The sequence below is a fragment of the Cibotium barometz genome, chromosome 59 (genome assembly GCF_041138505.1).
Source record: "Cibotium barometz isolate CiBa-2024 chromosome 59, ASM4113850v1, whole genome shotgun sequence".
Taxonomy (NCBI): domain Eukaryota; kingdom Viridiplantae; phylum Streptophyta; class Polypodiopsida; order Cyatheales; family Cibotiaceae; genus Cibotium; species Cibotium barometz.
Window position 1 is genome coordinate 28,680,640 of NC_141104.1, and position 24,138 is coordinate 28,704,777.

The following is a 24,138-nucleotide window of genomic DNA, read 5'->3' on the forward strand; positions in this document are numbered from 1 at the left end:
GTGTCTGTCTCAAGAAGTGCTTTGAAGATGCGTGCATGCGTGAGAGAGCTATCTGAGTGTTTTTTTCCCTTGCAAGGGAGGCTCTTAAAGCCATGGAACAAATGTTGTCCATGGCCATGAGTAGCCCTACATTTACACCTCTCTACATGCAGGCATGCCTGAGAGAGAGAGAGAGAGGATGTCTCCTAGCCTACCCAGGCCCTTTCCAACATTTGTTATAGGTTTAATATTAAACATGTTGAATTCTATTATGATAAATATGGGGTTTCTGTAAGGAATTGAAGTGTTTTAATCGGAGAGAATTTATATGCTGGTATAAGGGTATTAACGTTTTTGTTAGGTTTTATCAATCCTTTTGCTGCCATGCACTCACGTATGCTCCTTTTTGTTAGGGTTCCTTTTCTGGTGCTTGGCATAAGTGCTTCGAAGCTACATGCATGTGAGAGAGAGAGTTACTGGCTTTCTAAGTGTTTTTTTCCCTTGCAAGGGAGGCTCTGAAGTCGGATGACAAAAGGCTGCCATGGCCATGAGAAGCCCTACATTTTGTAGCTTGCATGCATGGATTTTGAGAGAACGAGAGAGAAAATATAGCTTGTTATCTCAGTGTTGTTTATTTTGCAGATTCGAGCCTCCAATGTGTAAGGTGATAAATGTGCAAGATCATAATTAGTAGATAGCCACCAATTTGCAAGGCCGTAATTCCCAAGTCTTTGCAAGGCCATAAATCCAGAAGTCTTTTTCTAGTAGGTTAGTTCGTGAATATCTCCAAATTAATTTAAAATAAAGAATTTTATTATGTGCCCTATAGCTATGCTTATTTATTTGGTTTTTGTGTTCATGAATTAGTTTCCTAACCTTGAAATTCTAGTTGTTTAGTTTTGTTTTTGTGTTTGTGGATCGGTTTTCTCACCTTGAGATTGTGATGGTTAGTTTTTAATAATGTACAAGCTTCATGCAAACAAATTTTTCTTTGTAAGTTTTTTGTTTAATCTAACCATGCGTAGTTTTTTTTTTGTGTTTATTCATAAGTTTTATTTTTTCTTTTCTTTGTAAGTTATTTGTTTAAACTATATACCATGTAAATTATTTTTTTATATTTTAATTTATTTACTATTTTTTAGATTTTAATTTATTTGTTATTTTTACATTATAGTATTATTGATCATACCTTTTTTGATCGAATATTGACATTGATCCAAAAATTAGTTTTTGGGATTTATCTTAAATAAAGTTAAAATATTAAAAAAGTTTATTTTTGGGATTTATCTTAATAAAGTTAAAATATTGAAAAAGTTAATTAATTTAAGCGTAAAAAGAGTGATTTGACATACTGATTTTTTTAAATAAATGTCAAATAGTTGTTAGTCAGTTCATAAATCATGTTATAAATTGAAGTGTTTATTTTTTTTATCGTGATGGCGCATAAGCAATCAATTTGATTAGTGTTGCCTGGCTTTACACGTTCTGTTTGCCGTATCCAAAAAGAAGGCTAGAAAGCAGAGAGATTCAAGTTTGCACGATTTTGAAGGTGTCTCTAGTAACACCCAAGAGTGTGAAGTAGAGAGAATTAAAAATGCTTGCAGTATGTGGAATGATGCATGGAATATACCTTTTGATTAGGCGCATTTTGATGTTGCACGTGGTCGTATATTTTGCACTATATGCCAAAAAATGAGAAAATGTAGAAATGAATTTGGTACATCTGGATCAGTGAATATACAGTTAAGTGCTATTAGAGTGCATGCCTCTTTACACCAGCATAAATGAGCTGCTTACTCTGCCAGCTATGGCAAAAATGCTTTGAAAGAAGGAATAAAGCGGCAACAAGGTGATGTGGACTTGGGAGGTTTAAATTTGTTTCAATGTGCCTACTACATTGCCAAGGAGGATCTTGCTTTTAACAAGTTTTCAAACCTTGTTGAACTAATGTCTATGTGTGGTGTGCAAGCTCTTCCCAAAGAGCTTTATCAAAATGATAAGGCTGCAGCCTTGTTTGCCTCATTCATCAGTGAATTGATATGCCAATCTGTCATCCAAAAAGTGAAGGCTTCTCCTTTCTTTGGACTCATGGTTGATGAATCGACAGATATTTCTGTTATGGAGCATCTTATAGTGTATGCAAGCTACATCCATGATAATGACGTGCAAACTTCTTTTTTGGGTTTGCTTGAGGTCATGGATTGTTCAGTAAAGGGATTAGAAACTGCCTTGGTTGGATTGTTAGATGAATATGGTCTTGATCACTCAAAACTAGTGAGTTTTGGTTCAGATGGAGCATCGGTAATGACAGGTGTAACAAATGGTCTTGCTGCCTTGATGAAAAAGAGGAGTCATTTCATGACTGCCATCCATTGTGTTGCTCATAGAACAAATTTATATGTGTCTGATGCATTCAAAAACTCACACATGCTAATTTTATGGATACAACCTTAAATGAGATTGTTGCTTTGTTTAAGAAGAGCTCTAAACGTTCAGCAAGGTTAGCTCAATTGCATGAAGAATTGGACTGTCCACACCTTAAGATGGAGAAAATCCATAAACTAAGGTGGTTAAGTCAGCATAAAGTTCTTGTAAAAGTATGTAAAGTACTTGAGCCACTTCTCCTATGCCTAAAAGAGGAGAATGAAAGATTGTATAGGATAGTTGCCAACTTTAAGTTTATATACATGTTGCATTTCTTGGCAGATGTGTTAGATCACTTGGCTATTTGTCACTAGTGTTTCAGAAAAGTTTTGTCGCTGTGACAAGCATACCAAGCTTGATATCTTCTACTATTACCTTTTTAGATGTGGAGTTTTCAGCTGGTCCATGCTATATAGATATGAATTTGCAAGGTCATGAAGGTTGTGGTTTTCCATCCATTCCTGAATTTGGTTGCTAGCATGGTTGGTTGTGGACAATGCGTAAGGCAATTAAAGGTGACATGTATTATGAGGTAAGGATTGAGAGATGTGCTATTGGAAGTGACTTGGCAGCAGCTCTTGATTTTCAAATGCAATTTTGGAATGAAGAGCAAAGACCTCAAGACATGTTTATTCACATGTATCTTGGGATATTTGATTGATTCAAAGTACTTCAAGATACATGTTTATTCACATGTATCTTGGGATATTTGATTGATTCAAAGTACTTCAAAAATGTTATGTATTTGTCTTTCTATTGAAGTGATTGCCAAACCACTTCTATAGTTGTCTATAATCACTTCTATGATTGTATCAAATTGACTATGTAATGTTTTAATGCTTTATCGACTATCAAGATGAACACCATATTGGGGAATATGGGAATTTCCCACAAGTTTGGGACACGTGGTCAAAAGTTTGGATTAACCATAACTTGAACACCACTAATCCAAAATGAGCGCTTTATAGCTCTTTAGATTCCATTTTTCAAGCGCTTTCCAACGATAGGTCATATGATAGGGTTTTGAGAAACTTACAAACATGTTATCCATGTCCCCTTTTTTAAGTATTCAAAAATGGGAATTGGGAAATTCCCAAATTCACTAATATGGTGTTGATGGGTACGATGATTTTTTCGTGCATCATTGTGCAATTTTTAATTTGTTAATATAAAGTTTTTTTAAGTTTGTGAAGAGCTGTTGTATCTGAGAAGTCAAAGGTTTTTTCTTGAGAACATTAAAATTTGAAGTTTTAAAATCTTGAAAATCGAAAGTTTTTGGCAAGTGTAAAGTTAGAGGGTTTTTTTTTGGGTGCAAATCATATATGGTTTTTGGGAAACACTGTTAATTACGAACTGATGTGAAAACCTCTTTTGGTGGTCTTTTCAGACGAACAAGTGGAGGCCACATGACGTGGCCTAACCCTGGATTAAAAGAATGGGGTGTGTGACGTGTACGCGTGCCTGGCGAGCCAAAAGCTACATGCAAGCTGCATGCATGATAATGACGTGCAAACTTCTTTTTTGGGTTTGCTTGAGGTCATGGATTATTCGGTAAAGGGATTAGAAACTGCCTTGGTTGGATTGTTAGATGAATATGGTCTTGATCACTCAAAACTAGTGAGTTTTGGTTCAGATGGAGCATCGGTAATGACAGGTGTAACAAATGGTCTTGCTGCCTTGATGAAAAAGAGGAGTCATTTCATGACTGCCATCCATTGTGTTGCTCATAGAACAAATTTATGTGTGCCTGATGTATTTAAAAACTCACAGCATGCTAATTTTATGGATACAACCTTAAATGAGATTGTTGCTTTGTTTAAGAAGAGCTCTAAACGCTCAGCAAGGTTAGCTCAATTGCATGAAGAATTGGACTGTCCACACCTTAAGATGGAGAAAATCCAGAACTAAGGTGGTTAAGTCGGCATAAAGTTCTTGTAAAAGTATGTGAAATACTTGAGCCACTTCTCCTATGCCTAAAAGAGGAGAATGAAAAGATTGATTGATGGTGGCTAGTCTTATGTATGCATATATTTATAATCATTGTCTAGATATCATTTTATTGCTAGATTTGGGATAGGTTATGCGTAATATGTTGATGATAAATGCTTTTAAAATCTTTTCTTTTGTGGATAGATTAGGATCTTGCAATAGACTCTTCATTAACACATCAAGGAGAGTAAATTTACATCTAGAACAACCTTCTAAGCACAAATTTGAGGTTCCAATTAGCATCTTAATCACTCTAAGTTACTATTGTATTTACTTATATGAAAAAATACTTTTTGGGTTTCAGTTAGTCTTAATGATCGGGATAGTTGCCAACTTTAAGTTTATATACATGTTGCATTTCTTGGCAGATGTGTTAGATCACTTGGCTAATTTGTCACTAGTGTTTCAGAAAAGCTTTGTCGCTGTGACAAGCATACCAAGCTTGATATCTTCTACTATTGCCTTTTTAGATGTGGAGTTTTCAGCTGGTCCATGCTATATAGATATGAATTTGCAAGGTCATGATGGTTGTGGATTTTCGTCCATTCCTAATTTGGTTGCTAGCATGGTTGGTTGTGGACAATGCGTAAGGCAATTAATGAGGAGCTCCTATGTTCATTAATGGAGCCTACTTTAGACTAAAGAGAATTACCTTGTTGTTAGCAGAAGATCCCATTGGTGAATAGCAAGACAACCTAGAGTAGGTGTGGTAGTACCCACCTTGATTGTGTGAAGCCTGCCTACTAGTTGTCATCACAAGGTACACATCATCTTCCTTTATTTATCTCTATTTTGTTTGTTTCTCTCAGCTCTAGCACTCACGCAAATTGATGATACATTGAGCACTCATATGATCGCTATCGTTTCTTGTACAACTTGCAAGTCTTCATATTTAAGTTGGCAAATAGTCAAAGTGGCCAAGAAGAGTGAGCAAGAGTAGCATATATTGCAAAATCATAATTAATTTTAAAAACTTAGTAAGACTAAAATGATAAAGAAGCCAAAGAAAATGTCAAATTATGACTTATGCTGTAGATCTAATGGTCGATAGTTTTTGTTTAAATTGTTTGTTACTTGCTAGATGTTTTTGTAAATTTAAGGTCACCAAATGCTAGCTCGTGTTATGGGTTTAAAAGCTTGGACATTAAGTTGTGCTAAGGTTGATAAAGCACGGTCTTCACTCTCTGTTTTGAAGAAACCAAGAAAACGTGATTCATATCTACATCACATTGTCGACGTTTTCATTATATTTGATTGATTCAAAGTACTTCAAAAATGTTATGTATTTGTCTTTCTATTGAAGTGATTGCCAAACCACTTCTATGGTTGTCTATAATCACTTCTATGATTGTATAAAATTGACTATGTAATGTTTTAATGCTTTAACGATGATCAAGATAGGTATTATGATTTTTTAGTGCATCATTGTGTAATTTTTAATTTGTTAATATAAAGTTTTTTTTAGTTTGTGAAGAGCTGTTGTATCTCAGAAGTCAAAGGTTTTTTCTTGAGAACATTAAAATTTGAAGTTTTAAAATCTTGAAAATCGGAAGTTTTTGGCAAGTGTAAAGTTAGAGTGACGTGGCCTAACCCTGGGTTAAAAGAATGGGGTGTGTGACGTGTACGCGTGCCTGGCGAGCCAAAAGCACGGGGTGCCTGCGAAAATATGATAATGCCAACTAAAATATACGAAGTGGAGTAATTAATTAGCGATCACATTATTTGCGACGTATTTTTCTAACGGCTGAGATTTGCAGTATGGTCGTTTTCATCTTGTACGGGATATCATTTTTCGATTTTGACTTTGGAAAACGAGTGTTACTCACGTAATTCCTCGGAAAAAGTTTCTCCTTTGACTTTTTCCTACAAAACACTGATTGCAGGCCGCTGGGCTGCACCGTCACCTACCTAGCCCTTTCTTGAAGTTTCTTCACCACGTCTTCCATCGGCCGGTGAAAGCTCCATATCCTTCTTCTCCATAGCTTTCGTCTTTAGTTCCAACTTCCGTCTCTGCCTGCATCCATGGCTTTTCCCTTCATCGCACTGCCATAATCCTCTTGCGTCCTACCATAGCTGCGTTCAGAACACAGTTCATGTCAAGTGCTTTTCTCTGTGCAAGAGATTAGGGTTTTGAACAGAAGAAAGGATCCCTCATGTTTCCCGGTTTGATTTGTCTGCAGCAGAGTTTGAGAGGAGTCGTCGGGTCCGGTTGAAGGGCCTCTTTCATAGCTGGAGCACCGGCCTCAAGGTTTTTCTTTGCAAAGGTGGTTTTTTTGCTGCAAGATTTAAGCAGAGCCAAGGGAAGGAACCTCCGTCTTTCTACAGCAGAGACCTGGTGAGGTCTCCAAGCAGTGTCTATGGTCAGGTGAAGTATTTCTTCGTATTTGCTGCACCATGTGAAGTATGCCTCCATGTCTGCTGCACCTGAATTGTGGCCATTGCCAGTGGTAGTTTCTTTCACAATTCTAGGTTAAGGAAAGACTTTACCTCATTCCAAGTTGAAAACGTTATGGCAAAGTAGCACATGACCTCTCTTGGAGCACAGGTAGAAACCCTGTGCTATGGCTATGGTTGAACTTAGACCTATGGTGGACGAACCAGGTCCAAGCTGTTGCATTCAAAACTGATGTCTTTTATCACATCTGGCTTCATCTGATGGATGCCCAGAAAGAAAGACATAGAAAGCCGGTGCAAGATGCACCCCCAATTCCATGCACAGTCCTCCTTCGACAGATGATGAAACATGGAGGTTGTCTGAGAATCAAGGTCTCCAAGCACCTTGTTGTTGCAAAGCTTCTGGCTTTCCTTGTTCTGTTTCTCTATTTTCTCCCACTCAGAACTCTGTGTGTCTACACAGATTACATAGATGCAGGGTTCTCTGCATCAGCTATGTCTTACGTAGACAGTGATGGTGTCTTTCTCTATTCTCTGAGGTCGGATTTTTCAGTGGCCTTGTACACATTCACTGGGGAGGCATCCGTCTACCTGACAGTGATACACACCTCTACTCACCAGGTTGTGTGGACAGCAAACCGGGACTCTCCTGCTTCCTTGTCTGATAATCTCGTCTTCACCTCAGATGGGAATGCTCTTTTGATGTACGCAAATGGCTCCAATGTGCTATGGTCCACCAATACCACGGGGCAGGGTGCCACAAAGATGCAGATGCAGGATACAGGAAATCTTGTCCTCCTGGATGCGAAGAACAAAACTGTGTGGCAGAGCTTTGATTACCCCACAGACACCCTCCTAACAGGTCAGGTCCTTAGGCCGGAGGCCAATATGAAGCTTGTAAGCAGCACATCAGACACCGACATGTCTTCAGGCCCCTACTCCCTCTTGTTGGAATCAGGAGATCTGCACCTTGTCTTCTCTGCAAATGCTGTCACGGCCCTTCCGTACTGGAGTATGTCAGGGGACTCGCGCCTTGTCCCTTTAACCTCTGGCGCTCCCAGCTATGCTGTCCTCAATTCCACAGGACTTAGCCTTGTTCGGAACGACTCAGTGGTGATCTCTCTGCTCACTTTGAATAGCAATGCTTTGCTCTGCAGGGCAACTTTACAGACAGATGGAAATCTTCAGATTTATGCCTTCTCTTCTAATGTGTGGACTCCTCTATTTGCAGCTCTTCAGAGTAGCTGTGAACTGCCTCTTTATTGTGGTCACTTAGGCCTTTGTAATGGTGAGCAGTGCAGTTGTCCTGGTTCTCTCCAACCTCTGAATATAAATAATATCACCCAGGGTTGCCAAGGACCATCCACGGTTCCCTGTACCAAGAATTTATCCGGATCAGCCCCCTCTCATTTTGAGAAGATCGGGGATGGCCTTGAGTACTTTGCAAATCAATATATTCTACCAGTGAGGACTTCTGGGCTTGATGCATGCAAAGAGCTTTGCACACAGAATTGCTCTTGCAGCTCACTTTTCTTCTACAATGAATCTGGATATTGTTATCTTTTCTCCCAGCTTGGAACTATTCAGAGCACAAGCAGTTCTGGTCATGCTCTCTATGTCAGAACAAGTGGCCCACTTGAAGCTCCTAAGCCAGGGATATCTCCAGAAACCGCATCACTGGAGGCACAGGGGTTGCCCTCATTTGTGCTACCTGTGATTATTGGAGGCAGTGTATTCATTATCATTGCCGTCATAGGAACCTTCAGCTACTGGCACTTTAAAGTGCGTAAAATGAATCCTCTAGGTGAAGGTTATGCAGATGATGATACTTTTCTGGAGTCTATTCCAGGTTTGCCTGCCAGGTTTTCTTTCAAAGAGCTTCAAAGTGCCACAAACAATTTCAGCAAGAAACTTGGGACTGGTGGTTTCGGCTCTGTGTATGAAGGAGTGTTGCCTGACAAGACCAAAGTGGCGGTGAAACAGCTTGAGAGCGTGGGGCAAGGAAAGAAGGAATTCCGAGCTGAAGTAGCTATCATTGGAAGCATCCATCATGTCCACTTAGTGCAGCTTCGTGGGTTTTGTGCAGAGGGTCTGCATCGGCTCTTGGTTTATGAATTTATGTCCAAAGGCTCTCTAGATAAATGCTTATTTCTAGATGGGGAGAACAGGCAGGTGCTGGACTGGAATACCAGATACAAAATTGCACTTGGAACTGCTCGGGGATTGGCCTATCTCCATGATGATTGCAGGGAGAAAATTATACATTGTGACATCAAGCCAGAGAATATACTTCTGGATGAGAACTTCAATGCAAAAGTGTCTGATTTTGGCCTGGCAAAGCTCTTGAACAAAGAGCAAAGTCAAGTGTTCACAACCATGAGAGGGACAAGGGGATATCTTGCACCTGAATGGCTCATGAATTTAGCTATTTCAGAGAAAAGTGATGTTTATAGTTTTGGTATGGTTTTGCTAGAGATCATCAGTGGTCGCAAAAACTATGAGCCTTCTGAAACGTCTGAGAAGTGCTATTTTCCTGCCTATGCATTTGAGCAAGCAGAACATGGTTGTCTTGAACAGCTTGTGGATGAGAGGCTGAGGGGGACCGTCAGTGAAGACAGTGTCATTGAAGCGGTGAGGATAGCATTGTGGTGTATTCAGGAAGAGACCCCAGCAAGGCCATCCATGACAAAGGTGGTACAGATGTTGGAAGGAAATATGAGAGTGTCTGAACCACCCTTGTCATCCCAGTTTGCGGTGCGGCTCCATGCTCGCATGGTTGAGGCCATAAATTCTAGCCAGCAGAGTTCTAGTACTTCTGACAACAATAGTCAAGGCTTGCTGTCTGCTGTGCGACTTTCAGCACCAAGATGATATGTCTGGCAGGTCTCGGGTGCTTAGTTTTCAGGAGTCTTATCTGAGTTTCCCATCTATGTCTTTCGCAGAAGGATACTCCAGCTTTCGACTGTTTTCCAGCAGCGTGTCCCGTCAATTGACTGGGACATGTGGTCAATATGTACGCTGTGTGAGATGTCTCGTTATAGATAATGTTCACTACCCTCCATCTGCCACTTAGCAACAGATGAAAGCGCATGCCATAGTTTGCTGATAGGTATGAATGAGTTCTCAATCTGGAATCTTTTAACATGTAAAATTTTAGTGTGATGCTGAGCAAAGAGGACTCATGTAGGAGATTGGGCTTTGCTGCAGTTTAAGATTAAGAAAGAGTTTTTGAGCGATCAAATTTCAAGCTTTTTTGGTGAGATGACATATTCTTTTACCTTTGTTGAATGACAGAGATCTGAGATTATGTAAGGCAACAAATCTTTTTTACACCGATTTATGTTTTAGTTCTTGAGCACAGACAGTCCGTAATCTTGTGTGAACAGGATGAGAAATGGCAGCGTTGGCAAATCTGCACAATTGTTGGATAATTGTAAAATTTGAGGACTGTTTTTCAAGGTTATTAACCACTCCGTCGGTTTACATGGTTTCCCTCGTCCATATTGTCGTAAGAAGGCGTTCCGCCGTCGTAGATAATGTTTACAACCCTCCATCTGCATCTTTCTAATACAGATATATGTTTTAACTAAAAAACATAAAAAGTACAGTTCTTGAGCATGAACGGTCCATAATCTTGTGTAAACAGGATGAGAAATGATAGTGTTGGAAAATATGCACAATTGTTTCATAATTGCAAAAATTTGAAGATTGTGTTTTTAAGGTTCTTGACAACTCCATCCGTTAACATGGTTTCGCTTGTTTGTCCTACCAGAAGGTGTTTCACCATTTTATTTGCATGTAACGGAAGCCTCTCTTTTGAAGCCTCTCTTTTGTACGTAGCGTCAGACTTTAGGAAAGTGGCCTTACCTTGAGTTTAATGCCAAATAGGGAAGTCACAAACTTCGTGTACCTACTAGAACTTGTGGCCATGGATCTTTTAAGTTTGGTTCGGTCTAGCAGTCTAGTGTGAAAGCTAGTCAGTTGCATATTAGTCATACTTGACATTAAGCAATATACATTTTTTCCCTTGCAATAGATTACTTGTGAGCTCTCTCTTTTCTCTCCTTGTGTTTTGTTAAATTCTTGCATGTTTCGTGGTTTGTTTGCATGAATAGGTTTGAGCGTAGGCTTCTTTTTATGAACTCCTTCTCTACCCACCTCTTGTGAGAGAGAACCACCATGAAGACTATTCTTTTCTTGTCTTCATCTAGACAAAGATGGCTCTTCCTTCACTCCCATAGCTATGGAAGCATTGTGGTGTGACAACGGAGTGAGGACGCATCAGACGGGCTAGCACACCCACATCAGGAAGTTGCATTTGTGGCTCTAATGTGAGACCAAACAATACTTGTTTCGGCATAGGCTACGTTAAGCTCTCGTCTTAAACATATTTGGCACAGTTCCCCTCAAGCTCAACTCATATCTTGCACTCCAACACTTCCCCTCAAGCTCAACTCATATCTTGCACTCCAAGTAAGCTTCTAAACCTGTGAATCTTCTTTGCACCCAATGCCTTCGCTCAACCAACCACCACTGATCCTATGTGTACTGACATAAACCAAATCCACATCACCTAGAACCTTCTCTCACAAAATGACAATATAGCTAAATGTGCTTTATCCTAGCATGGCATGACAGATTGGATTCTTGTGGTCAACTGTACATTGCTCATGTCCTATCCATGGTCCATCCATATCTACAAGTAGTTTCTACAACTAAGCTACCTCACATGTCGCTATAACAACACTCGTGTACTCAACCTATGTAAGTAACCATTGATTACTTCTTGCTACTCTGCAACTAATAGCAACACTCTCAAAACAAAACATTGTAACATACCCATTGTAAATATAGCACATTAAACACAATGTGACATACCAATTGCAAATATACTTCAAGTAGTTCATTATGGTTGCATTAATTGTTATTTTTATCCCAAGAAAGTTGCTATTTAGAGGGGATTGAAAATTAAACACCTTTTACTTAGAAAATAAGAAAATTGAATTCAAAATTAAAATTTTAAGTATGATATTACCCTCGATAAGACCTTTTCCCAGATTGAAATGAGTAACCGAAGTGGCCTAAATTGACCCACGAAGTTTTGAAATGTGACGGCTTTAAACCAAAATTAGCATCATTTCGGACGTCTAAACGATGGATGGAAAGTTCCCACGAGATCACGAGGCAACCCCAAACAATTTCACTGAAAAATCTTGATGGTTCGACGGACGCCCTCGGGTACGCGTGTGGTGGACCTGGCCATGATCCTTGCCTGAGTGACATACGATGCCTCAAATACCTGGGAGCTCATTTCTTGCCAAAATATGCACGCACGCATCCACAGGCACACCGCCCACCAACACCCTGGATCCACAGGCGCACTCATTTCTTGCCAAAATATGCGCGCATCCACGGGCACACCGCCCACCAACACCCTGGATCCACAGGCGCACCACCCCACTAACATCTCGGACAATGCTTGCCGTTCCCTCCCTAGGGGCACCCTCTCAACATGTATCCCCCCTACCACCTTCCCTTCCCTATACCCCTTCTAGACTCCTCTTGGATAGGTGGTGCACGTACCCCTGCCGTGCCACCTCTCCTCCCCACTGAGACCCCTCCTAGAAAGATGGTGTTCCCTTCCCAATGCACCTACCACCCATGCAGCTTGCCAAGATGGCGCTCCCACCCGGTTGCCCCTCTTGCTCTGGCAATCTCTCTAGATAACGCCCCAAGCCGGATGTACTTGTTCCCCCTGCTACCACTCTCTCCATGTGCAGGCACCCCCTACCCACACCTATATGAACCCCCCTCCCTTCTCCCTCTCGGAGGTACCCCTCATGTAGAGACTAGGCTCTAGCTCTGGGACATGTTCTACAACTCTTCTCCCCCCCATGTGAATAGACTTAAAGTCACCCTCTTATCCTCTCCCAGCCAAGGCTAGCTGTACCAAAGTCTCCTTCTCTCTTCTCCTTGAAAGCCCTCCTAAGGATGCCCTCTCCAACATCCCCCCATATGAAGAGACTTAAAGGTGAGCTTAGGAGTAAAGATTTAGGATTCCAAGCAAGATTTTGGCAACCTAAACGATCTCTGTTTCCAAATCCGTTTGATCTGCCCCAAAATCCACCATCTCTCCTAGTAGTGATTCCTAGCATTTCATACCCACCCCACTCTCTTTCTATTGTACTACTATGGCACTGAAACATCACCAAAATAAAGAACCACGTGATATTCAAGGCAGAAATGAGGAGGCACGCGTCCATGCAAACAACTTCACTCCTTCTGAAATGAATCGTCATATAAATGACAATGAGGTTGGCCATATTTTTAATTCTTTTAAATATAAGCAACGTTTCCCTTTTGGTTCATAAAGTTAAGATTCTTAGGCTTAGCACAAGATTACGTCCCTATTAGATAAACATATAACGATTATGACTAGAATCATAGAAGCATCGCACCTTACTTTTAAGTTAAGTAGTCTAAAGGATCCAATGTGGGGAATTGCTACTTTTCTCCTCGTAAATGCCCTTAAGTATCCTGAAGCAAGGGTAGTAGGTGAAACTATGAGCGAGTAATCTTGCTCCCAAAATTTTTTATGATTCTCTTTTCATATTGATATAGACTCTTAGCTAAGAAGATCATTGTTGTTTGATGTTTCTTTCTATATTATCACTCAATGAATTGTTGGAAAAAGAATGCTTGGAGGAGAATGTTTTCCTAGTTTCAATGAATATGTTTGCAGGTTTCATTGCTAATTTGCATGTACATCTTCTCCCCCCCTTTAGATAACTTTGTGCTTGCTTGTGTAGCTAGGAATAGGCAGTAGAGCAAGGCCGGGAGTCGACCTAAGGTAAACCCCTCTTATGCCACTAGGAATTGGTTTTCTGCCCTGCGAGGGTGGATATGTGATTATGGATGTTGCCTAGTTCTACCGGCCCAGCTAGTGTGGTGAATTAGTCCACCTCATGAGTAGACATCCCCTCTGAGGAGTAGGAGGGTTTGGTATAAGCGGTAGTACCTGAGGGGGCGACACGCCGGCTTGGCCCTCGTTGACTGGCCAACGAGACGAGGGAGTATGGTCTGTGGAGTATACTCAGCTTGTTGAGACTGGAAGACTGAATTTTTGATCATCGATGTTTTGGTTTTGTTTTGGATATGTTTATGGACATGGATATGGAAACCTAGATTTGGCAGTTGACCCAGTTTCATGGTCTCTTTTGTGAATATTTTTACTATAAGAATTGTTTTAATGTAAATATTATTTTTAAAGGCTATTTTAAGGAACATTGTGGAACTTCTTTAATTAAGGAACCTATTTTTATATGTTTCACAGTTTGGTAGGAACTAATTAGATAACAAAAATGAACTGGGTGAGTGGGTGGATGGATGCCCCGACGGTGCTATCCTACGGATGGGTGGACTCGATGAGTTAGGTAACTTTTCAACAGATTTATTTATTACGATCCATAGTAAGAATACGGCCTTGAACAAGTTCTGTTTTAGGGGAACGAGCCAGCGAGACGACCGTGCCTCGTAAAGAAAAGAGGAAAAAGACATTGGCTTCTATGAACCAAGTGCGAACTTGTTCCATCCTCGATCACGCACATTGAGTGCCGTTCAATCAGAGGAATAGATTCCTATTAGAATGACCACGTTTCCCCTGTGAGATAGAGTTAGGTCCAGAAAAATTCCTGAAAATCAGACAAAGGTTATTTTTAAATTCTGTAAAATGTGGGGTTGGTGATTGGCATGTGGTGTGTCCGTTCGGGCGCCCGTGACCATTCAAATTCCTTTAAAAATATATTTTTTGACCTAGAAAATTAGAAAATCCATTAAAATTTTAAATTTTTATTGGATTTGAGAATTGTGAGGCAAAATTGGAAATTTCATGAACGATGGGATTCTCACGAGAAATTAGGAATATTTTAGAAATTATTTTTAGAAATCCTAGAAATTGGTATTTTTTAAAATATCAATGGTATTTTAGCAAATCTATTTGCTAAAAATTTTCTTAAAAAATATAGGTTTGGAATGCCATAAGATAGGTTTGGTGGAATTCAAAATTATCATATTTTGAGGCCGTATAATATTAGGAAAAATTTGGCAAGAATCATGATAATTTTTTTCTCGAGAATTTAATATTTTCGAGGGTTATTTAATGTTGAAGTACGTTTTCTTGTGCTGACATTAGATTGATGCAGGTTATTCGCATATTACTAATACGATTGTACCTCGTATTAGTAGTTATTTCTATTTGGATTAATTCTAAACAATGTTTTCATGATTTTTTACCATTGTTTTCGGACATGTTCCTTAATTTCTTCAATGATGGCTAGAATCTGTGTTCAAAGTGTGTCTCACCTTTGACACTTTTCCATGATAATTTATTTTATAATTTTTTAAATGTGGTCTATGCTTAATTTCCTAAGCCTAAGACAAATTCTATCATGGGTTAATTGATCGGTTTGCTTTGGTGGATTTTATTGGATGTTTTCTAAGTTTTATATGGACTCATCAGGTTCTACCTAGATCACTTGTGTCTACGGGTTTTTTAATGAGTGCTACACACATGTGTTTCACTTGCTTACTTTGGAGTTTTGCTTGAACGACACCATGTTCATATACTCCAGATTGATGAGTTGGCCACCAATTTTAATGTTTCTTTTGGCTTGACCATTAGATAGCATGCATTGATTTTTATGATCAACTATGGTTTTCATGTATTCGAGGAGCTTCTATGCTTTTATCCATGGTTTATAAGGATCTTTTGATCTTTTAGATAATATCATGTGCTTTGAAGGTAGTATTTGCCTTCATTTTTTGCACTTAATTTTGGAGTATATTGCTTGTACTTTTGTACATATTCCAACTTGGATACCTAGTTGCTTATGTATTTAGGTGAGTTATTTTTTTACCCTAGCTTTAGTGTGTTTATTGGGTAGTTATCATTAGAAAGGCACCAATAATTCAAAATTATTTTCTAATGATGTACTCAGTAAGGGTGTTTCCTTGATGTGGTCTCAGGTATATAGAGACAGATTTTAGTATGTGAAAGTTTGGAATCAGGCCATCTTATTCCTTTTATACAAGATTTTATTCATTTTTCCTAGACGGCATACTAAGGAGTTTCAAATTGTTAAGGTATGTATGGGTGGTATGGGACGCTAGCGATTCCTCACATATATTATCTTATGGGATAATTTGGGCTCAAGATTGTTGCTTTGCTTGCAGCACAGCATGTTGACCTCAACATTCAAAGACAATCTCATTTTTTGAATTCATTTAAAGTTATTGTGTGGGCATTATCTAGATACACTTCTTTTATCTATAGCCTGCATGTATTGATGAGTGTAATCTCGTTGGCATTTTCACTTGTTGAAATCTCTTTCTTTAAAGTTCAACGAGTTTATCTTGTTGTGTTCGGATTAAGAAAATTTGGATTTTTTCTTTGTTGGCATTTCTTTCTCTAGTTCCGTACTTTAGGTGATTTATACAGTCAACCTGATGGTTTACGGATGGACATATGTGACTCATCGAGACATTGATGACTCTCAATGTTGATATCGGTAACTTGGGACGCCGATAATTCCATGAGCAGATGTGGGTACATCGGGCCGCCGATGGATACCTGGTTCCTGCTGTTATAATGCCATGTTTTCCTACTTTATTATGAATGGTTTACAATGAGGAAATTACTTTGAGTATGAATTCCTATGATCATCCGCAGTCTGATGGGCAAACAGAGCGTATGAATCAGATTGTAGAGGATATGCTTCGTGCATACGTCTCTGGAAAAGTATCAAATTGGAAAAAATATTTTGATGGAATTCGCCTATAATAGTTTTAAGCATACGGCTATTGGTTTTAGTCCATTCATGCTTATGTATGGGTATCAACCTAGGGCACCTATTGATGTCGGTCTTAATGACATCGAGCTTGATGCATCGAGGGATTTCTTGCGTGATATGCAGGAAATGCTGACCGAAGCTCGGGTGCTCAGGATAGGGTAAGCTAATATGCTGATAGAGGATGCTTAACTCAGTCTTTTGAATTAGGAGCGTTGGTTTATTTATAAGTTCCTAAAGATTCTCACTTTGTCAACAAGAAAATGCTCGAATTCATCTCCTAGATATTGTGGTCCATTTTGATTTATACATTGGATTGGCACGGTTGCGTATGAACTTAAACTACCTCCACATGTTAGAGTTTATTCCAGTCTTTTATATCAATATACTGAAAGGGAAAATGGGAGGTGAGGATAACACAGTTACTCTTGAATAACTCGTTGAAGTCGAAGAATTATCCTATGAACCACCTGACCGTAAAAGGTACTTGAATTCAGGGCCCAAGGAAACTTTCTACTTGACTAATCCTTGAGGTTAAAATTAGGTGGAAAGATAGGAAAATAGAGGATTCGACTTGGGAGTCGGTTGATATTGTTCAGTGCAGTTCTCCTTCTTTTCATTGTAAGAATGCAATGTTTTGAGAGAGGGGAAGTATGTTATATGCACATTATGTGTGCATATACTAGGAGGCTAACCTACATTAGGCTTGTGAGCATGGGAACAAGCTCTAGTGGAGCATGGGTTAGGACTAACCTTAAGGGTTAAAGTTAGGGTGAGGCATCCAAGGGTCACACATGGGAAATGGAGAGTCAAGAGTCACTTGAGGGCCCTTCTATATAATAGGGACATGGGGCACACTCAAGGGAGGCGAAGGCTATGTTATCTTGAGGCTTTGGCTATGGTCTCTTGATGTTATCTTGAGGCTAGGTTATGTTATGCTCTCTTGTGTAGAGGATCATAACTACTCACCTACCATTTCACACTATAGCTATATGCTACTGGATTGGAGTTATACCTCTTGATGGTATGGGACTGTAAGGTAAAGGTATGATGTACTTCATTATAATTCATGTGTGCATTCCTTGGGCTCGGGGGTGGTCGGGTGGATGAGTTTATGCCTGATTTATGCATGTTTATGCATAACAATTATCTAGAGAGATCTTAGGGTTTTAACAGATCTCTTGTTTGAGACGCTACTAGCCCAATCCACATATGTATACGACCCTCATAGAGAAGTCCATAATGTATGTAAAATTTATGTACCTAAGTATTCTCTTAGCGGCATCTAAATGTGGGTTCCTCGGGGCCTACGTAAATTGACTCACCAATCCAACTGAAAATCTAGCTGAATATAGCACAAATTTGGTGGCGACACTCATCATTTGAAGAAATTGGCCTTCGATGATGTCCCTTTGTGTGGTAGGATTCTTGTCAAACGTTGTTGAGTAGGACTTGTTCCTGCTTTCTTCTACCCATGTGCTTTTAATTTTTATGTATATTTAAGTGCTCCTATGAAGCAGAGTTACATGAAGTACAAGAATTGAGTCATAGACTCTTATTGAACTGCTCTGTGTTGAAGTAGCCACTTATTGGTGAGGATTGAAAGAATTACGTTGACTTATGAGGCTAATATGGATATCTTCAATAAGGATTGAAGATCATTGATTTGTGAAGATGGTGGCATTATTTGGAGAGGTTTGTAATTTGAAGGAAAATTCTAGGCGATGGGTGATACCATTGACCAAGCTTTCGCCCACCATGGCCCCCCCATCCAGGGATGTACTTGGAAGTTGTCGATGGTGAGACTTTGGTGCAAATGTTCTCCAATGCATGAGTATGGATATGTACTCATGGAGCAGCTGCTACATTAATTTATCCAAAAGAATAGTAAGAAATAAGCTTTAAAAATGTATAATGTCTATTGAAGATCGTTTGGGAACGTGGTAATGCGTGATATGGCTGAATCCGTGAGGCTTAAATCGTGAATGCGTAGGTTCTTAAGTTGTGAGACTGTATTTCTTGAGAAACGAACTCATGAGATTGCACGTCTTGACCTCGTGAAGTTGCAGGTTTTTACCTCGATAGATTTTTTTTAATTATTATATATTTTTAATTTTATATTGATTTTATGGGACAACTAGGTCCTGACTTGCGAGTAACAGGTTCTTGTGCACTCATTTCTCACTTCCAGAGGGGTGACAAGAGCATTGTTATTTTGTTCTTGATGCGCTCATAAGTCTCCGTGTTGCAGACGTGGGTATTGATTCTAGAATTTGTTGCTCAAATGTTGTCGAGGCAGTAGGGAAGACTACTGATTGGTTGCTTGAACAGACAAGCTCTTGTGGTGGTGCTGAATGCAAAAAGTGGTTGAGTGATTTGCTTGCTGTTGCTTGGGCCTCCATTCTTGTTGAACTTTGGTGAAGCTGTTGGGATTAAAGTCAGTGTGATGAGGCTTTCTTCACATTGTTTGATTTTGGCAACCATATGATGGAATTACCATCATAGTATCCTTGTTGTTGAAGCATATGCATAGGCACCCATCTTTGATGAACATTGTAAACTAGTGGGGGCCGATGTGCTTGGTACTGAGGCTTTCTTCTTTGTGCAAGCTTAGGGGACTTTGTGATGCGCTTGGGGACCCAAGCTTTGGTATTTCTTTGGTAGTACCCTTGTGCGTGCAGTAGTGTTTTTGGTACCCAAACTTGATGACGTATTGTCAACTTTTTGTCGCTGACCATCATGATGACTCTATCGCTAGCAAAGCACAGTGGTGCTTGGGCAGCAATAGTCCATTTACGCCCCAAGATCAAATCTGCTTCCAACACATACTCAACCACAAAAAACTCACAAGTGAGGGGGTTAGTTTCAATATACATTGTATGTTCAAAGTACCCCAAACATGGCATGTTCAAGTCTTCTGTAAAGGTAATCCTTTCAGGAGGTGCCGTGAGTGTTGGTTGACCTAACAAATCCCATAGCTCGAGGGTCATGTGATTGTGTTCTCGTGTTGGATAAAGCTGTGCTGAGCTGTGGTGATTTTATTTGAAATTTCCAATCCCACCAAAATCCTAGGGATCTTTTCAATAAGATATGTTGGAAGTTCTAGCTCTTGCAAGGTCTCTTCCTCCTGTAGCAATTTTACATTACTTTCAAGAGCGTTCAAGGTGATTGTTTGCATGGATTTATAAAGTTTCTGTGTTTGATGGTCAACTGGAGGCTATGTGATATAAACAAACTTAATTCTTGGTGTGCATGTGTTGTGTGGGATACCTCCCTCACTAGGTCTCCCCAATCAATTGTCTCGCTATGCACTTTATATTGCATTACCAGTGTGTCCCCCTTCATGAGAGGAACCAAAATTAAAGTAGTTTTGAGTGGCCTATAAGTGCTTCTTGCCCATCACAAAGGTATCCATCACAATATCTCTTGAAGTTGGGGACTTCTATAAGCAAGATGGGCACTGGAGACGAAGTTGAGCTAGTCCTTAATGTATCCATTAAATGTGGTAAAGAAAAGGTCTGGCCAACTCTTAATTTCTCATAAAACCTACTAAACATTGCATCTATTTCCTCATGTGTGTGCCTAACCATTCCTAACCATTAAAATCCCGATTGGAAAACCTTGAAAACACCCCTTACAACAGCAAGAAGACACAAATATGCAAACAAGTACCAATTTTTGTTTTCACCTGCATAATTATCTAGTTATAAGAGCAAGTTATCTGGCAACTTAGAGAATGAGGAACCCCCAATGGCACCACCATTTGCAGATGGTTGGTCTGCTGGAATGGGCATTGGTGTGGTTGGTGCTCTTGATACTATGGGCCCTGCATTGGAAGTAGAACAACTTGCATGAGATGCTTCTCAAAAGGTGGTGTGGGATACCTATTTGTGGAAGTGGCATGGACATTATCACTTAACACCTGTTTAATAATAGGTTATTTACCATCATTGATATTGTGGTAGCCTAAAGCTTCCCTTGAGTTCAAAACATCAAGAAGTGAAACATTGCTTCTTAGAAGACCATTTGTTGCTAGATCACCAAGAGGGTGCTTATCCATCGTCTCTAAGTTATGTAAATAGAATGCAATGGAGCCAATTGTGAGATAGGGGTTAGATGGACATAAACCATTTAGTGAAAAGTGCCCCCATAATGACCCTCCCCATGCCCATGGGTGATTATACCAATCAATGCCACCTATAGTTGCCATGCCGAATCTGTATCCTTTGGTACCATATGTAGTCTAGGAATGGCTATCTTCTTTTGATCCATCTTGTCATGGATGATGCACAAATATTTGTTTGGTTGTGTTTCTGAAAATGTATGCCATCCATAGTACAAGCTTCTGCAACTTTGTTGTTGATTCATGTGAGTGTTCCTTTCCTCCCCCTTATCCTTGCTCTTTCTTGTAGACTTGGCTCAGCTCCCATTCTAGCCTTGAGTGAATTGTCTTTGTCAAGGCCACATGTGGGAACTCTTTATTCTAAATTCTCCCAAAAGAAGACTTGGAAAGCTTTTTGTCATATCCCAATTGATCAAGTGTTGTGTTGATCTCATCTAATATGTCCACTTGCTTATATGTTTCTGGGATCTTTATCCGAGTCTCCCTTGAACCATCCAACATAGTTCTACTCTTGTTAGGCATCCGCTTTGAGTTCATGTCCACAAAGTCTTGAACTAGTGCTCTAGCCACACCAGTATGCTATAGGCTTATTCTCATTATTCTTGTGTTTCCATGCACATGTTGATGCACACCAACCTCAAACTTTTCTCTGTAGCGGTAGAAGGATGTCTTTGGGATTCCATGCACTTCATACCATGCTCGACAATAGATAATCATCCCATTGAGCTTAAATTCATATTTAATCTTCTGAGTTTTTGAGTCTTGAAGCCAAGATACGGAGAGCACATCATATACATAGTTTGTACGAGTTTCTTGAGACTGCCCCCAAAACTCTTGGTGTATTCTCCGTACCATTTCTCCGTACCATGTCATGGTTTACAAGCTGACAACATTTACTCTGACACAGCAATCAATAGTGGAAACCCTTTGTATTGATTCAACTAACTCATAAAAATTGCAAGCTGGTGGTGTGTAGGTCCTTTTTTTCAATGTTGGGGTATCATTAACCCCACCATTGGAAACTCATTAGTGGTGTGTTTTCCATTGATTTACATGGTCTCAATGGCTACATAGTGTTGTAATGGATTGTTATCTAGCATTGTAGTCTATTTAATGGGCCACTTAACTAAGCTGATGCTATCCACATTGGTAATCTCATATTGGTAATCTCATGTGCCCTTTCAATAGCCACACCCACACAATCCTCACCAAGTTGCTCCAAGTTGACACAGTTGTTTGTAAACACATACAAGATCAACCCCTTGTACATCATCTGAGTCTTTCTCTCATCCCATAAAAGAACCTTTTTTTTCTTCCAAGGTTCTTGAATTTTTAAGTCATCATCTAAAGATGTTACTAGCATTGCATCAACAATTGTAGGTTTCGTAAGATCTGTTTGTCCATCTTTACTTTCAGTAGGTCCTCCAAAACTCATAAAGTCACCAAAAGGCCTTAACAACATCTTAGGCCACTGGACGGTACTACAGATTGCACCTCTTAGCTTACTTGTATCCATTATAGGAAAGGGAAGATGTGCATCCTTCACACACTCCTCCACAAACACAAAAACATTCCACTACCCAATCTCTATCGCTGCAAAAATAAGCTAGGTCTACTCTAGACATGCAATCAATACCAACACATTTGTTTGCTAGCATCATATAGACCTTAAATCCAGGTTGACATTCTCTCAACTTTGCATAGTAGAATGGCCCTCAGGCCAAGCTACCATGAACAAATCTACATCCTCTTTGCTAGTAGATTGGCCCTAGAGGGACAAGCTACCATCAACAAAACAACACCATCTCTACTAGTAGATTGGCCATAGGACCAAGCTGCTAGCAAAGATGATGTAGATTTGTTCATGGTAGTTTGGCCCTACGGCCAAGCTAGATTCTCTTGTGCATGGTAGCTAGATTCTCCTCTGCTACCTAGAGTCATTATCTCAAGATTTCATTGTAGAATGGCCCTTGGGCCCATCCACACATGTGCATTCCAAGAGTGACCCTTGTAAGAGAATCTAGCTTGGCACTAGGGCCAAGCAACCTTGTAAGAGAATCTAGCTTGTCCCTAGGCCCAAACTACCAAGAATTAATCTACATTATCTTGCTTATAGCTTAGCCCTAGGGTCAAGCTACCTTTAAGGAGAATCTAGCTTGGCCCTAGGCCTCTAGGCCTAGCAAAAATGATGTAGATTTGTTTATGGTAGCTTGGCCCTAGGGCTAAGCAAGATTCTTCTCTTGTTTTCCCTAGAGCAAATCTCTCAAGATTACATGGTAGATGGCCCTTAGGCCCATCTATGCATGTGCATGGAAAGAGTGACCCTTGCAAGAGAATCTAGCTTGGCCCTAGGGCCAAGCTTCCCTGAACAAATCTACATCCTCTGTACTAGTAGCTTGGCCCTAGGGCCAAGCTACCATCAACAAAGAAACCCCAACTTTGTTGGTAGATTGGCCAAGCTAACAGCAAAGATGATATAGATTTGTTCATGGTAGCTTGCCCTAGGGCCAAGCTAGATTCTCTTTTGTTTGGTAGATAGATTCTCCTGTGTTCCCTAGAGTCATTCTCTATAGATTGTATGGTAGAATGGCCCTTTGGACCCATCTATGCATGTGCATGGTAAGCTTGACTCTTGCGAGAGAATTTAGCTTGGCCCTAGGGCCAAGCAAGAACAAATCAACATCCTCTTTGCTGGTAGCTTGGCCCCAGGGCCAAGCTACCATCAAAGAGGATGTTGATTTGTTCTTGCTTGCTACCATCAACAAAGCAACACCATATTTGCTTGGCCCTAGGGCCAAGCTACCATCAAAGAGGATGTTGATTTGTTCTTGCTTGCTACCATCAACAAAGCAACACCATATTTGCTGGTAGATTGGCCATCAAGGTGCCACCAGCAAAGATGATATAGATTTGTTCATGGTAGCTTGGTAAGATTTACCCTTGCAAGAGAATGTAGGTTCGCCCTAGGGCCGCCCTAGGGCCAAGCTACCATTAACAAAGCAACACCATATTTGCTGGTAGATTGGTTGTAGGGCCAAGCTTCCCAGCAAAGATGATGTCGATTTGTTCATGGTAGCTTGGCAAGATTTACCCTTGCAAGATAATGTAGGTTAGCCCTATGGCCAAGCTACCATGAACAAATCTACATCTTTGCTAGTAGATTAGTCATAGGGCTAAGCTATCATCAACAATGCAACACCATCTTTGCTGGTAGATTGGCCAAGCTACCGAAAAAGATTATGTAGATTTATTCATGGTAGCTTGGCCCTAGGATCAAGCTAGATTCTCTTGTCTATGGTAGCTATATTCTCTTATGTTCCCTAGGGCCATTCCCTCAATATTGCATGGGAGAATGGTCTTTGGGCCCATCTCTACATGTGCATG

The 24,138-nt window shown here is 40.0% G+C and overlaps 2 pseudogenes across 1 annotated transcript; both read left to right on the plus strand.

Annotated features, from left to right (window-relative positions):
* The first annotated feature begins 1,671 nt into the window (after window positions 1-1,671).
* On the plus strand, window positions 1,672-6,820 carry LOC147605679 (uncharacterized; annotated as a pseudogene).
* Window positions 6,295-10,143, plus strand: LOC147605680 (G-type lectin S-receptor-like serine/threonine-protein kinase SD2-5 pseudogene; annotated as a pseudogene). The gene has a single exon (XR_015265105.1). The product of XR_015265105.1 is annotated as a G-type lectin S-receptor-like serine/threonine-protein kinase SD2-5 pseudogene (transcript).
* The last annotated feature ends 13,995 nt before the right edge of the window (window positions 10,144-24,138 follow it).